Consider the following 14,278-nt stretch of genomic DNA (forward strand, 5'->3'; position numbering starts at 1 on the left):
TTTAAGAGAAAGGAATTCGACTATGTTTGGAGTCCTGGCTGTACTTCTTCCCAGCCATGTGACCGTAAGCAGTTAAGTGCACTATCTGTGCTCAGGGCATCCTTAGAATGGTAGAGCATAGGTAAATAATTTTTGCAAAGGTCCTATCCATATCGATCATCTGAGTGTCCCTAAATTAGCATGCCTGCCACTTTCTGACACTAGTTGTGCACTATTCAATGAAAGAAATGACATAGTGGTCAGTGGGAGTGATTAACTTGCCAGATTGTTCCCCTGGAATCAGAGTTGAGAATCACTAGGCTCTGGGACATCACTATACATGTGAATGTCCAAGCCTCTTTCAATATCTGATGAGTTAGGAAAAGGTGTTCGCGAGAGTGCCCTAAGGAAAGGAGTAGAGACTGGGTCTGAAATGGGAACCAGGCTGGGCTCAGGACTCCCTACTCAGATGATACCACTGGTACAGTTGTGCTCTAGACAGGGGCTTTTTTTGAAGAAAGTCCCCATAAGTATGGGATTTCATGAATCCTGGTGTAGCATGAGCCAAAATAGCACCCCTGCTCACCTATATATGAGGACAGTACTGCTCCCAGCTAGAAGATGATGATATGAATATTTCATTTAATATAATGTTATCACATGCTTCAGAGGAGCTACTGTGCATATGGTTCAGCACAGCTCATAACACAGTTATATGTCTATTAAATATAAATAACGTGAAGGTATTTTAAAAATCAAAAATACAGACTCTTTTGTAGTTCATAAGCATGAAGACTGGATGTCCATGCTGATGCATGACATGTGCATTCCTCAAATCTTGCCACGACAATGTTGGCACATTATCTATCTGATGTTAAAAAAAAAAATCAAAAGTACACAGAACTCTATAGAACTCAAACGTAAGAAAAGGTCTACCCACAATTCCACTGTTTATTCCTGACTTATGATCATATGTTGTTTAATTTATAAAAATTATAAATTGTTAAAAACTCCCCTTGACTCTACCAATGCCCAAGATAATTTAAAAATGAATTTTAAATATTCTTCACTAAAACATAAAAACCTTGAGAATTTGGAATTTCTCACCTTACTCTGCATCAAAATCATGAGAAGAGCTTGTTAAAAAATGATGGGGACTCCACTTGAGAGTTTCTGTTTCTGTAGGCAAGACTTCAGAATTTACATTTCTAAGAAATCCCAAAATTGATTCAGATGCCTTGGTGTAGGGACCACACTGCTAAGAGTTACTCTGATAATAGCATCATTGCCCCATTCTTTCTTTTCTATTTGATTTTGTAAAAAAAGATTTAATTTATTTAAAAGAGAGAGATAGAGAGAGTGCACGGGAGCACAAACGAGAAGTGGGAGGAGCAGAGGGAAATGGAGAAGCAGAATCCCCGCTGAACAGGATCTCAGGACCCCAGGATCATGACCTGAGCCAAGGCAATCGCCTAACCAACTGAGCCATCCAGGCGCCCCTTTTTTCTATTCGTTAATCGGTTCCAGATTTTTCCAAGATGGTACTAGGAAGCCTTACTTTCATCCACAAAACAAATCTTCAAGTGTTTTAGAAAGTAATTTCCTGGGGAGAGTCAAGATGGCGGGGAAGTAGGAGGAGGCACCATTTCAACCTGTACCCCAAAGTGAGCTGATTACCTACCAAAGAACTCTGACCACCCATGAAATCAGCCTGAGATCAGAATTATACACGTCTGGATCTCTACTGGAGCAGAAGACGCCAGTGGCAGGTAAAGCAGACTGGGAGCATCGGACTGATATTGGAAGATAAACAAAAGGGGGAGGGAGCCACCAGAGGTGACCGATTGGAAAGTAACACCCCAACACGAGAGTGCTCTGCGTCTGGGGACCAGCATTAACTTGGAGTCTGGTTGAAAGCACTCAGAAAACAAACAGCAAAGGATCTCGGGGGGGGGGGGGGTAATAGTGGGAACCTGGGCGGTTAGGGTCAGGGACCTAAGTCCCCGGACCCAGGACAGCCTCCCCTGGCGCGGAGCCAGAGAGAGTGCGGCGGAGAAATCAGGTCTCTGTCCCTGAGCCCCGAGTGCACCTGAAAGCCAGCGCGCCCAAGAACGAGTGGGGTCTGTCTCCTGTGAGGGGCTGGGAGCCTGGCCTGACGGCAATCCTGAAATGCGCCCGTCCCACACCCTCCCTTGGGATAGGTGCTCATAGGCGCTAGCCTGGAGCTCTGGCAGCCGGAAAAAACAGACATTCCCAGCCCGGGACAGCGGGAAAATCTCAGTGTGCGATCTCTGCTCCGAACCTCTCTGGCGGTCTGGAGCTGCCCAGACAGCCACCGCTGCCCTGGTTTTGGCACAACGAGGAGCTCCTGCATCCCCAGGGACAGTGACTCAGAACCAACTCTGCCAGCAGCTTTTGCAAAACAGTCTGAGGCTTCTCTCTGAGAGGGAGGTTGGGGTGCTGTTTGCTCTCCTCTAAACCTCCAAAAACCATCAAAAGCTGTCAAGGCGAGAGAAAGCAGATGAAAGAACATAAAAACCCCCAGAGAACAAAAGGCTGAAAAAAAAAAAAAAAAAAAACCAGTTTCCTGAAAAAAAAAAAGAGCTCACCCCCTTGAGGGGAGTGGGAGGACCTAACTCAGGGAACATCATTGTCCGAAAACCCACGTGGCAGGCCCCTCCCCCAGAAAACCAACCAGGAAGGAAGAAAAAAAAAAAAAAAAGACTACAAGAGAACAACCACCACTACTTCATAAATACAACTTTTATTTTTAACTCTTTGCCAATATTCTGGTTCTTTTTTTTTTATACATACACATAATTTTTTAACCTATTTACCATCACACTGAGATGTCCAGTACATCAAATTCTTTAATAACCTTCTAACCTGAACTTTTTGATACATACACCTGTGTTTTTCTATTTTTTTAATTCTTTTTTAATTTTAACTTAGTTTAGTCTAGTTTATTCTTTTTTTAATTTTTATTTTCTACCATACATATAGAGTTAAACTTCAAGGTAATCCCCTTTCCCCAATCAATGCTACCCCTATAGGCAAACCAGTTTTTAATCCTCCTGTAACTTAGGAAAGTTGAGTCCCTTAACAAAAACATCAAGATACCTTCAGGAAGAATCAAAATAACCTTCCTCACCCACACTGAGAATCTATAACCATTCTCCCAATTTTTCCTTCTGTCAGTGTTTCTGTGAATTTGTGTCTGTCCTGAAAATATATAAATCTTATACTTGGGGTTCTTTCTGAGGAGGTTTTTCCCTTTTTTTTGCTTATATATACATATTTTTTTCTCTTGTCATATACTTTTCTCACTCTTTTTGTCTGTCTGTTTTTGTTTGTATACTCCACAAATCTTACCTTGTGGCCCATTTGGGCTGAGCCTTCTCTTGTATCTTCCCTTTTTTTCCTATCTCTCTCTCTCTTTTTTTTTTTTCCTTTTTTCTTTCCCTTTTTTTTTTCTTTCTTCTTCTCTATTTCTTTTTCTTTTCTTTTTTCTCTCATTTGGGTGGGGAATCCTGATTGCACAGAAGCGTTCCAGGGTGCACATTGACTGCACCACAATCGATAAGTCCAGCTGCATCTGTTTAGTCATCTCTTACCAAAATGACTAGGAGGAGGAATACCCAACAGAAGAAAAATACAGAGGATGGGCCTTCTGCAACAGAGCTAATGGCTATCGACATAGACAATATGTCAGAAAAGGAATTCAGACTAACAATTATCCAGGCAATAGCTAGGTTGGAGAAAGCCATGGATGACCAAACAGAATTGATTAGGGCAGAACTGAAAGCCACCAGGGATGATGTTCACAATGTTAGGGCAGAACTGAAAGCCACCAGGGATGATGTTCAAAATGCTCTCAATGAGTTCCAATCCAATCTAAACTCTCTAAAAGCTAGGGTAACTGAGACAGAAGATAGAATTAGTGATCTGGAGGACAAACAGATAGAGAGAAAGGATCAGGAGGAAGCCTGGAACAAACAGCTCAGAAGCCACGAAAACAGAATCAGGGAAATAAACGATGCCATGAAACGTTCCAACGTCAGAATTATTGGAATCCCTGAAGGGGAAGAAAAAGAAAGAAGTCTAGAAGATATAGTGGAAGAAGTTGTCTATGAAAATTTTCCCAATCTCACGAATGGAAACAACATTCATGTACTAGAGGCAGAAAGATTTCCTCCCAAGATTTTAGATTCTCGAAAGTCCTCACGGCACCTTATCGTTAAAATGGGGAATTATGTTTCAAGAGAGACCCTCTTAAAAGCAGCTAGGACAAAGAAGCTTCTTACATACAGAGGAAAGCCCATTAGAATAACGTCAGACCTTTCCACAGAGACCTGGCAAGCCAGGAAGGGCTGGCAAAATATATTCAGAGTACTAAATGAGAAGAACATGCAACCAAGAATACTCTATCCAGCAAGACTGACATTTAAAATGGATGGAGAGATAAAGAGTTTCCAAGACCAGCAAGGCTTAAAAGACTATGCAACCACCAAGCCGACACTGCAGGAAATATTAAGGGGGGTCCTATAAAAGAGAAAAAATCCTAAGAATATCATTGAACAGAAATATAGAAACAATCTATAGACAGAAAGACTTCAAAGGCAACACGATGTCAATAAAAACCTATCTCTCAATAATCACTCTCAATGTGAATGGCCTAAATGCCCCCATAAAACGACACAGGGTTGCAGATTGGATAAAACGACAGGACCCATCAATATGTTGTCTACAAGAGACCCATTTTGAACCTAAGGATACACCCAGACTGAAAGTGAAGGGATGGAGACGCATCTTTCATGCCAATGGGCCTCAAAAGAAGGCTGGAGTAGCAATTCTCATATCAGATAAATTAGATTTTAAACTAAGGACTGTAGTCAGAGATACAAAAGGACACTACATAATTCTTAAAGGGACTATCCGCCAAGACGATCTAACAATTGTGAATATCTATGCCCCCAATATGGGAGCACCCAATTATGTAAGAAAACTATTAATCAAGATAAAGAGCCATATTGATATGAATACAATAATAGTAGGAGATCTTAATACGCCTCTCTCAGAAATAGACAGATCATCGTAGCAGAAAATTAATAAAGAAATAAGAGCATTGAATGAAACATTGGACCAGATGGACCTCATAGACATATACAGAACATTCCACCCTAAAACAACAGAATACTCATTCTTCTCAAGTGCACATGGAACCTTCTCCAGAATAGACCACATACTGGGTCACAAAGCAGGACTCAACCGATACCAAAAGACTGACATTATTCCCTGCATATTCTCCGATCACAATGCTTTGAAACTGGAGCTCAATCACAAGGAAAAGTTCAGAAGGAACTCAAACACCTGGAAGCTAAAGACCACCTTGCTTAAGAATGCTTGGATCAACCAGGAGATCAAAGAATAACTTAAACAATTCATGGAAACCAATGAGAATGAAGACACCTCGGTCCAAAATCTATGGGATACAGCAAAGGCGGTTCTAAGGGGGAAATACATAGCCATCCAAGCCTCCCTCAAAAACATTGAAAAATCCAGACTACACCAGCTGTCTCTACACCTTAAAGAACTGGAGAATCAACAACAAATCAACCCAACTCCACATGCAAGAAGGGAAATAATCAAGATTAGAGCAGAGATCAATGAGGTAGAAACCCAGATACAGTAGAACGTATCAATGAAACTAGAAGCTGGTTTTTTGAGAGAATCAATAAGATCGATAAACCATTGGCCACACTAATCCAAAAGAAAAGAGAGAAAGCCCAAATTAATAAAATTATGAATGAAAAGGGAGAGATCACAACTAACACCAAGGAAATAGAAACAATCATCAGAAACTATTACCAACAGTTATATGCCAATAAGCTAAGCAACCTAGATGAAATGGATGCATTCCTGGAAAGCTACAAACTCCCAAAATTGAACCAGGAAGAAATTGACAACCTGAATAGACCGATATCTAGTAATGAGATTGAAGCAGTGATCAAAAACCTCCCAAAAAACAAGAGCCCAGGACCTGGCGGATTCCCTGGGGAATTCTACCAAACTTTCAAAGAAGAAATAACACCAATTCTCCTGAAGCTGTTCCAAAAAATTGAAGCAGAAGGAAAACTTCCAGACTCTTTTTATGAAGCCAGCATTACCCTGATCCCCAAACCAGGCAAAGACCCTACCAAAAAGGAGAATTTCAGACCAATATCACTGATGAATATGGATGCAAAGATTCTCAACAAGATCCTAGCAAACAGGATCCAGCAGCACATTAAAAAGATTATCCACCATGACCAGGTGGGATTCATCCCTGGGTTGCAAGGTTGGTTCAACATTCGCAAATCAATCAGTGTGATAGAACACATCAATAAGAGAAGAGAGAAGAACCACATGGTCCTCTCAATTGATGCAGAAAAAGCATTTGACAAAATCCAGCATCCATTCCTGATGAAAATGCTTCAAAGTATAGGGATAGAGGGAACATTCCTGAACTTCATAAAATCTATCTATGAAAGACCCACAGCAAATATTATCCTCAATGGGAAAAAGCTTGCAGCCTTCCCGTTGAGATCAGGAACACGACAAGGATGCCCACTCTCACCACTCTTGTTCAACATAGTATTAGAAGTTCTAGCAACGGCAATCAGACAACAACGAGGAATAAAAGGTATCCAAATTGGCAAGGAAGAAGTCAAACTCTCTCTCTTCGCAGATGACATGATTCTTTATATGGAAAACCCCAAAGACTCCACCCCCAAACTACTAGAACTCATACAGCAATTCAGTAACGTGGCAGGATAAAAAGTCAATGTACAGAAATCAGTGGCTTTCTTATACACTAACAATGAAAATACAGAAAGGGAAATTAGAGAATCGATTCCATTTACTATAGCACCAAGAACCATAAGATACCTGGGCATAAACCTAACCAAAGAAGTAAAGGACCTGTACTCGAGGAACTACAGAACATTCATGAAAGAAATTGAAGAAGACACAAAAAGATGGAAGACTGTTCCATGCTCTTGGATTGGAAGAATAAACATTGTTAAAATGTCTATACTGCCTAGAGCAATCTATACTTTTAATGCCATTCCGATCAAAATTCCACCGATATTTTTCAAAGAGCTGGAGCAAATAATCCTAAAATTTGTATGGAGCCAGAAGAGACTCCGAATTGCTAAGGAAATGTTGAAAAACAAAAACAAAACTGGCGGCATCACGTTACCCGATTTCAAGCTTTACTACAAAGCTGTGATCACCAAGACAGCATGGTACTGGCATAAAAACAGACACATAGACCAGTGGAACAGAGTAGAGAGCCCAGATACGGACCCTCAACTCTATGGTCAAATAATCTTCGACAAAACAGGAAAAAATATTCAATGGAAAAAAGACAGTCTCTTCAATAAATGGTGCTGGGAAAACTGGACAGCGATATGTAGAAGAATGAAACTCGACCATTCTCTTACACCGTTCACAAAGATAAACTCGAAATGGATAAAAGACCTCAACGTGAGACAGGAATCCATCAGAATCCTAGATGAGAAACATAGGCAGTAACCTCTTCGATATCAGCCACAGCAACTTCTTTCAAGATATGTCTCCAAAGGCCAAGGAAACAAAAGCAAAAATGAACTTTTGGGACTTCATCAAGATCAAAAGCTTCTGCACAGCAAAGGAAACAGTCAACAAAACAAAGAGGCAACCCACGGAATGGGAGAAGATATTTGTAAATGACAGTACAGACAAAAGGTTGATATCCAGGATCTACAAAGAACTTCTCAAACTCAACACACACAAAACAGATAATCATATCAAAAAATGGGCAGAAGATATGAACAGACACTTCTCCAACAAAGACATACAAATGGCTATCAGACACATGAAAAAATGTTCATCATCACTAGCCATCAGGGAGATTCAAATTAAAACAACATTGAGATACCACCTAACACCAGTTAGAATGGCCAAAATTAGCAAGACAGGAAACAACGTGTGCTGGAGAGGATGTGGAGAAAGGGGAACCCTCTTACACTGTTGGTGGGAATGCAAGTTAGTGCAGCCACTTTGGAGAACAGTGTGGAGATTCCTGAAGAAATTAAGAATAGAGCTTCCCTATGACCCTGCAATTGCACTGCTGGGTATTTACCCCAAAGATACAGATGTAGTGAAAAGAAGGGCCATCTGTACCCCAATGTTTATTGCAGCAATGGCTACGGTCGCCAAACTGTGGAAAGAACCAAGATGCCCTTCAACGGATGAATGGATAAGGAAGATGTGGTCCATATACACAATGGAGTATTATGCCTCCATCAGAAAGGACGAATACCCAACTTTTGTAGCAACATGGACAGGACTGGAAGAAATTATGCTGAGCGAAATAAGTCAAGCAGAGAGAGTCAAGTATCATATGGTCTCACTTATTTGTGGAGCATAACAAATAACATGGAGGACATGGGGAGATGGAGAGGAGAGGGAGTTGAGGAAAACTGGAAGGGGAGATGAACCATAAGAGACTATGGACTCTGAAAAACAACCAGAGGGTTATGAAGGGGCGGCAGGAGGGGGGGGGGTGGGAGGTTGAGGAACCAGGTGGTGGGTAATAGGGAGGGCACGTACTGCATGGAGCACTGGGTGTGATGCCAAAACAATGAACACTGTTATGCTGTAAATAAGCAAATAAAAATAAATAAATTAATTAAAAAAAACAAAAAGAAAGTAATTTCCTCTCTTCCATGCCTTCCACCATTATGAATTCATTGCCTTAATTTATACATGTATAGTTCCATCTTTAATTTTATATATAAATATGTATTTATAAATATTTACATATAGTTAAAATTATTTAATATTTCACATATATCAAAATTGATGTGACCAACATATAAACAGCATGATAGTTGAAGGAGACCACTTTATCAGTGCCTCTCAATTTATCAGTGCACTCACTTTATTTTGGATTCTGAATCATTTGGATTCTGAATAATTTCTCCCATGACTGTATTCATCTCAAGCTTATCATTATTATATTTCTTTATATTGATTTGGTCTCCATAAGTAAGTAACTATAAGTAAGAATATTATGAAATATTCACAAATAAAAGAACTTTATTCAGTTACACGACAACAAATCCCTGCGGTCGCAGATGTTTTTAAGTGAGTATGTCCCATTGCTATACTTGCTATAGAAATCCAGGGCAGGTTGCCCCAAAATGTTCCAGAATGGCATTTTGATCATTTTGAATTAAAGCTGAGAAACAGTCAGTGCAAAAAGGATGCTCTGACTCTCCTTTGTCTCCAAAACACAGGAATAAATTCCCCATGTGAAAGAAATCCTTCCTATACAGGAAAGTAAAGAGATATCATTATCACCAGAGATAAGGAATGCAGAGCCAAGAAGACTGTATAAACAAACCATGTTACTTTTTTTTTTTTAAAGATTTTTTTTAATTTATTTATTTGACAGAGAGAGAGATCACAAGTACGCAGAGAGGCAGGCAGAGAGAGAGGAGGAAGCAGGCTCCCCGCGGAGCAGAGAGCCCGATGCGGGGCTCGATCCCAGGACCCTGAGACCACGACCCGAGCCGAATGCAGAGGCTCAATCCACTGAGCCACCCAGACGCCCCAAACCATGTTACTTTTACTAATTTTCTTCTGCAACCCAAAGTTTAAAATTTCTTATTATTTGAAGCTCCCAAACATAATTTGTTTTTGTTCTGTCTTGTTTCTGTATCTAAACTGTAGAAAAACTGAATGCCTTGGTCATCTCTTCAGGTTTCAGTTGTATTATTTGGACTCTGTGCACATGGAATTAACCTTTGATTTTTTTTTTCTTCTGTTAATCTAACTCCTGTCAGTTTAATTCTTAGAACAGCTAGAAGAACCTTAAATAGTAGAAAAATTTGCCTTATTTTAGATCTCAATGTGAAGTCTTTGAAGATACTGAAATAATAGATTAAAAACACTGGAAGTTTTTATTGCCAAATTTTGTAAACATTTTCCTTGAGACAATGAAGACCTATCTAATAAACAAACAAACCAAACTAACTAACCTTGACATTTCTCATAATAAATGAAATTTAGGAACAACACTGCATTTAATAATTTCATTACAAAATTAAGTTATTTATTGGATCTTTGGGTTTGCCTTTCCAACACTGTCTTTCTCTTCTACCTTCCACTGAATTACTAGCTTCTTTTAGCGGTACATATGAGTCTGGAATACTGAAAACCATCCCACCATCAAAATACAGCAGTTTGAAGTGTGTAGTTTGCTAAGTTTAATCACTATACATTCTATCCTCTTGGTCATGTGGATTGTACCTTTACTCATAACATGGTTTAAGCTGATTGAATCAGAGTGTTTCTTTAAGGTTTTGTCAGCAATGCTGTTGAGTAAGGTCCAGAAAGGCTAGATAGAGAGAAATAGGTAGGGTCACACAGGTGACTACATAACCAGGCTCACAGAAATGCCAGATGTGGAGAAATGTTATTGACAAGATATTAACCTGAGAGAAGGGAACATAACAAATCCACCTTGTTTGTCTTAAGTCTTAGAGACAAGATATTTATCAAGTTCTCTGGTCAACTTTCTATAAAAGACAGACCATAAAAGCCCTCTGTAACAACCCATTTGGGACCCTTTTCACTCTAGAGAGCCCCTTTCTTTCCTTTCTGTTCTCGCCTGCATTTAATAAACTTTCACTTCACTTCATCCTTTTGTCTGCGATGTTTACTCTTTGACTCTGTGAGACAAGAACTCTGAAACCTTTCAACACTGTGATACTTATATAACCTAGAATCTGTTAGTAGTGAATTTCCTACCAGAAGGGAAGTCAGTGTGAAGATAAAGTCAATTGTTAGAGGAATGATTAGAAACTGGTCTTATGTAGCATTGCTTAGCGACTGGCTAAAGACTTACTTGAAGCAAACCTCTATATGTACTAGTATGTAAACCAGCATATTCTTTAGTTAGTGAATTTGATTTGTTTAATATTACTTGAAAAATAAAGGGTTTTTTTGACACACTATATATGAGCTGTAGAAAATATCATTTTTTAAAGTTCAAAGTATGTTCTATGTATACTTTAAACACAGATTTAAATAATATAACATACATAAAAGGGAGCTGTGAAAAATTGCTGCTTTTTAAAAATATATTCAAAATTTGAGTCATCACATTCAAAAATTCTAAAATTATTTGGACTGGCTTGCAATATGAAAGCATAATTAACATAAAAGTTTCAATATAAACTCAGAACTAGCACAAAATTACCAGAGAACTAAATCCACGATTGTACCTTTACTTTTTTATAATATTTTTAAAATATTTTTTTTATTTATTTGATAGAAAGCATGCTAGAGAGCATGAGTGTGAAAATGTGAGCAGGGGAAGGGGAAGAAGGAGAGGGAAAAGAAGACTCCTGTAGAGCAGGGACCCCAATGCAGAGCTCCATCGCAGGACCCTGGGATGACCTGAAACAAAGGCAGATGGTTAACTGACTGAGTCACCTAGATGAAGATTTAAAACCAAAGCATGAATAGGGGAGCTCAGTGGCTCAATTAGTTAAGCATCTGACTCTTGATTTCAGCTTAGGTCATGATCTCAGGGTCCTGAGATCCAGCCCCTCATCAGGGTCTACATTTAGCCTGGAGTCAGCTTGAGATTTGCTCTCTCCCTCTGCCTTTGTCCTTTCCCCAGTTAGCACTCTCTCTCTCTCTCAAAAAAAGTAAATAAAAGTAAATAAAAAAGTAAATAAAATTTAAAAAATAAAAAATAAACAAACATCCCTAGCTACAGAACAAAGCTAGGGATCTCTGACATTAGTTCCAGATTAAAATCAATGTACTCTTATTTATCCTGAAAGAGCTTGTTTTTGTCCCTTAACATGTATACCTCACAAACTTTAAGCTCCTCTTCTCAGTTCACCTTTACCTTTTGTTGACTATCCTCCAGAAACAGGTCTGGTATTTTATTAAGTGACTGAGCTTCAGGTGAAATATTCTGTGTTAGCCAGAGGAATTTATATCTCAAAGCTAGATAAGTTGTTAGAGACCTCTATTAAGATATAATTTGCTTACTATAAAATCCACCAATTAAAATATACAAGTGAATTTTTTAGTATGTCCATGGAGTTGTGCAATCATTACCACAATCAATTTTAGAACATTTAATCACCCCAAAAGAAATCCTCAGGTATCACTCCTCTTTTTTACCCAACTCCCAGCCTTAGCTTTAGGCAACCAATAATCTTCATTCTGTCACTACAGAGTTTCCTTTCTGGACATTTCCTATAAATGGAAAAATAAAACATGCAGGTTTCATGGCTGGTTTCTTTCATTTAATATGATGTTTTCAAGGCTTATCTAAATTGTAGTATGAATCAGGACATTATTTATGTTATTGCCAAACAATATTGAATGAGTATACCATATCATATGTATCTATTTATCAATTGATGAATTATATATTATGAATAATGCTTCAGTTAACATTCACAAAAACTTTTTTATGGACATATATTTTCATCTCTCTTGGGTGTGTACCTAGTAGTGAATTTGATGAATCTTGTGGTAATTTCATGTTGAATATTTTGAAGAATGCCAGATGGTTTTCCAAAGTCATTGAACAATTTAACATTCACACCAGGAGTGTTTGAAAGTTCCAATTTCTCCATATCCTTACCAATATTTGTTATTATCTGTTTAATTTTTTTTTTTTTTTTGGTAGGTATCCTAGTGGATGTAATATGGTACCTCACTGTGGTTTTAATTTGTATCCCTGATGTCTAATGATGTTGAACATCTTTTCACATGTTTATTGGGCACAAAATATTTGTCTAAAAATAAGTTAAAAATCAGTTTAATCAAATAAAAGAAGAAGGGAGCATATTAACATTTTAACTGTCTTTTATAGTTACATAATTACTGTTACTAGTATTCATTGTTTTGGATTGTGGTTTGGATTGTATGAGCCTGAAGAACTTCCTTTACTGTTTAAGACAGATCAGCTAGCAACACATTTTATCAGAACAGTGGAGATTCTGTGACAGGTTGTTGATATTTTTATTTTGGGTGTGTCAACTCAGACTTTGGTGAATAACAGCATACATGGGAAAGGTCCAACATGGCTCAATTGTGAAAGTGAGTTGGTGTGTCCAAGAATATGGAAAGCTTGGGTCCAACTGCATGTCAGCTTTAAATTGTGAAAAATTAACATTTTTCCCATCTTTGATAGAGACTTTATTCTCCACTCTGAAGCTTCAAACTAGAGCCTAAATGGGGCTTGATTATTCTACTTAGTGCAGAAGTCAGGGCCCTTCTCTTACCATGGTCAATAATTCTTTTGGTAAATTTTGTTCTATTTTTACTGATGGTCTGTTTGGTCTGACACTTAGAAAACTATTGGCTGAGAAATTTAAAGATACTTCTTTGGGGCAGTGAAGAGTTGAAAAAGAATTCCAGCTTCTTATCAAACCTCTGGGTCACTCATGTAGATGCCACAGCAAACTCTGTTCTCTGATATGACCAACTGGGGTCAAGCTGCTGGTGAAACTGCACCAACTAGATTTCTACCATTGTTGCTGAGATCCATCATTTTCCCAAACATGCCAGTACATTCATTCTAATAGACTAGACACACCATAGAAGACTCTGTTTTGAATACAGAGGCTACCATTGCATAAAAGCCTTGAGACTCCAGCCAAAAGTTGACCTCTTTGGAAGATTGCAATTTGAATAGAATTGAGAGAGTGTTGAATACTTATGGAGGACAATTACTGGCCCTCCTTTCATTCTGAAACTGGTGATGTTAACATTTCAGATTCAAGGTGTCACCATATTGGGAGGGAAAAAAAATCCAGGACATTAACAACTTTTCCCTGGCATACTGCATATGGACAGAAGGAAGAAAATGAAAGAAAATATTAGGGTAATTTTAAGCACATGTCATGCATTACAAAGCCAACTAATATTAGAATCTTTGAATGATAATCTAGTTTTAATGATAATCCAAACCCTGTCCTGCCCCTTGCTTTGGAATTCTGAAGCAGAGATATATTTAGCATAGGAACTTCCTCCAAACTAAGTCCTGGAGACAAAATACTGATTTTATTTTATGCTTAAAAATCCACACTAACCCAAGCCCACTTTACATTGACAATATTGCTTTCAAATCCTCGGATTAATGTTGTGACTTTTCATGGGCACAGGGGTTTTGTACTCTCAAATATATTTTAAAATGTAGATCTGAATATAAATGAATATTATTCTTTCACAACAGATC

At 38.5% G+C, this 14,278-nt stretch overlaps 1 non-coding gene across 1 annotated transcript; it reads left to right on the forward strand.

The window, feature by feature from the left end:
• Nucleotides 1–746: 746 nt before the first annotated feature.
• LOC123941135 lies at nt 747–853 on the forward strand. The gene has a single exon (XR_006818219.1). It is a non-coding gene; the product is annotated as a small nucleolar RNA U13 (small nucleolar RNA).
• The last annotated feature ends 13,425 nt before the right edge of the window (nt 854–14,278 follow it).

Source organism: Meles meles, chromosome 4 (assembly GCF_922984935.1).
Source record: "Meles meles chromosome 4, mMelMel3.1 paternal haplotype, whole genome shotgun sequence".
Lineage (NCBI taxonomy): Eukaryota > Metazoa > Chordata > Mammalia > Carnivora > Mustelidae > Meles > Meles meles.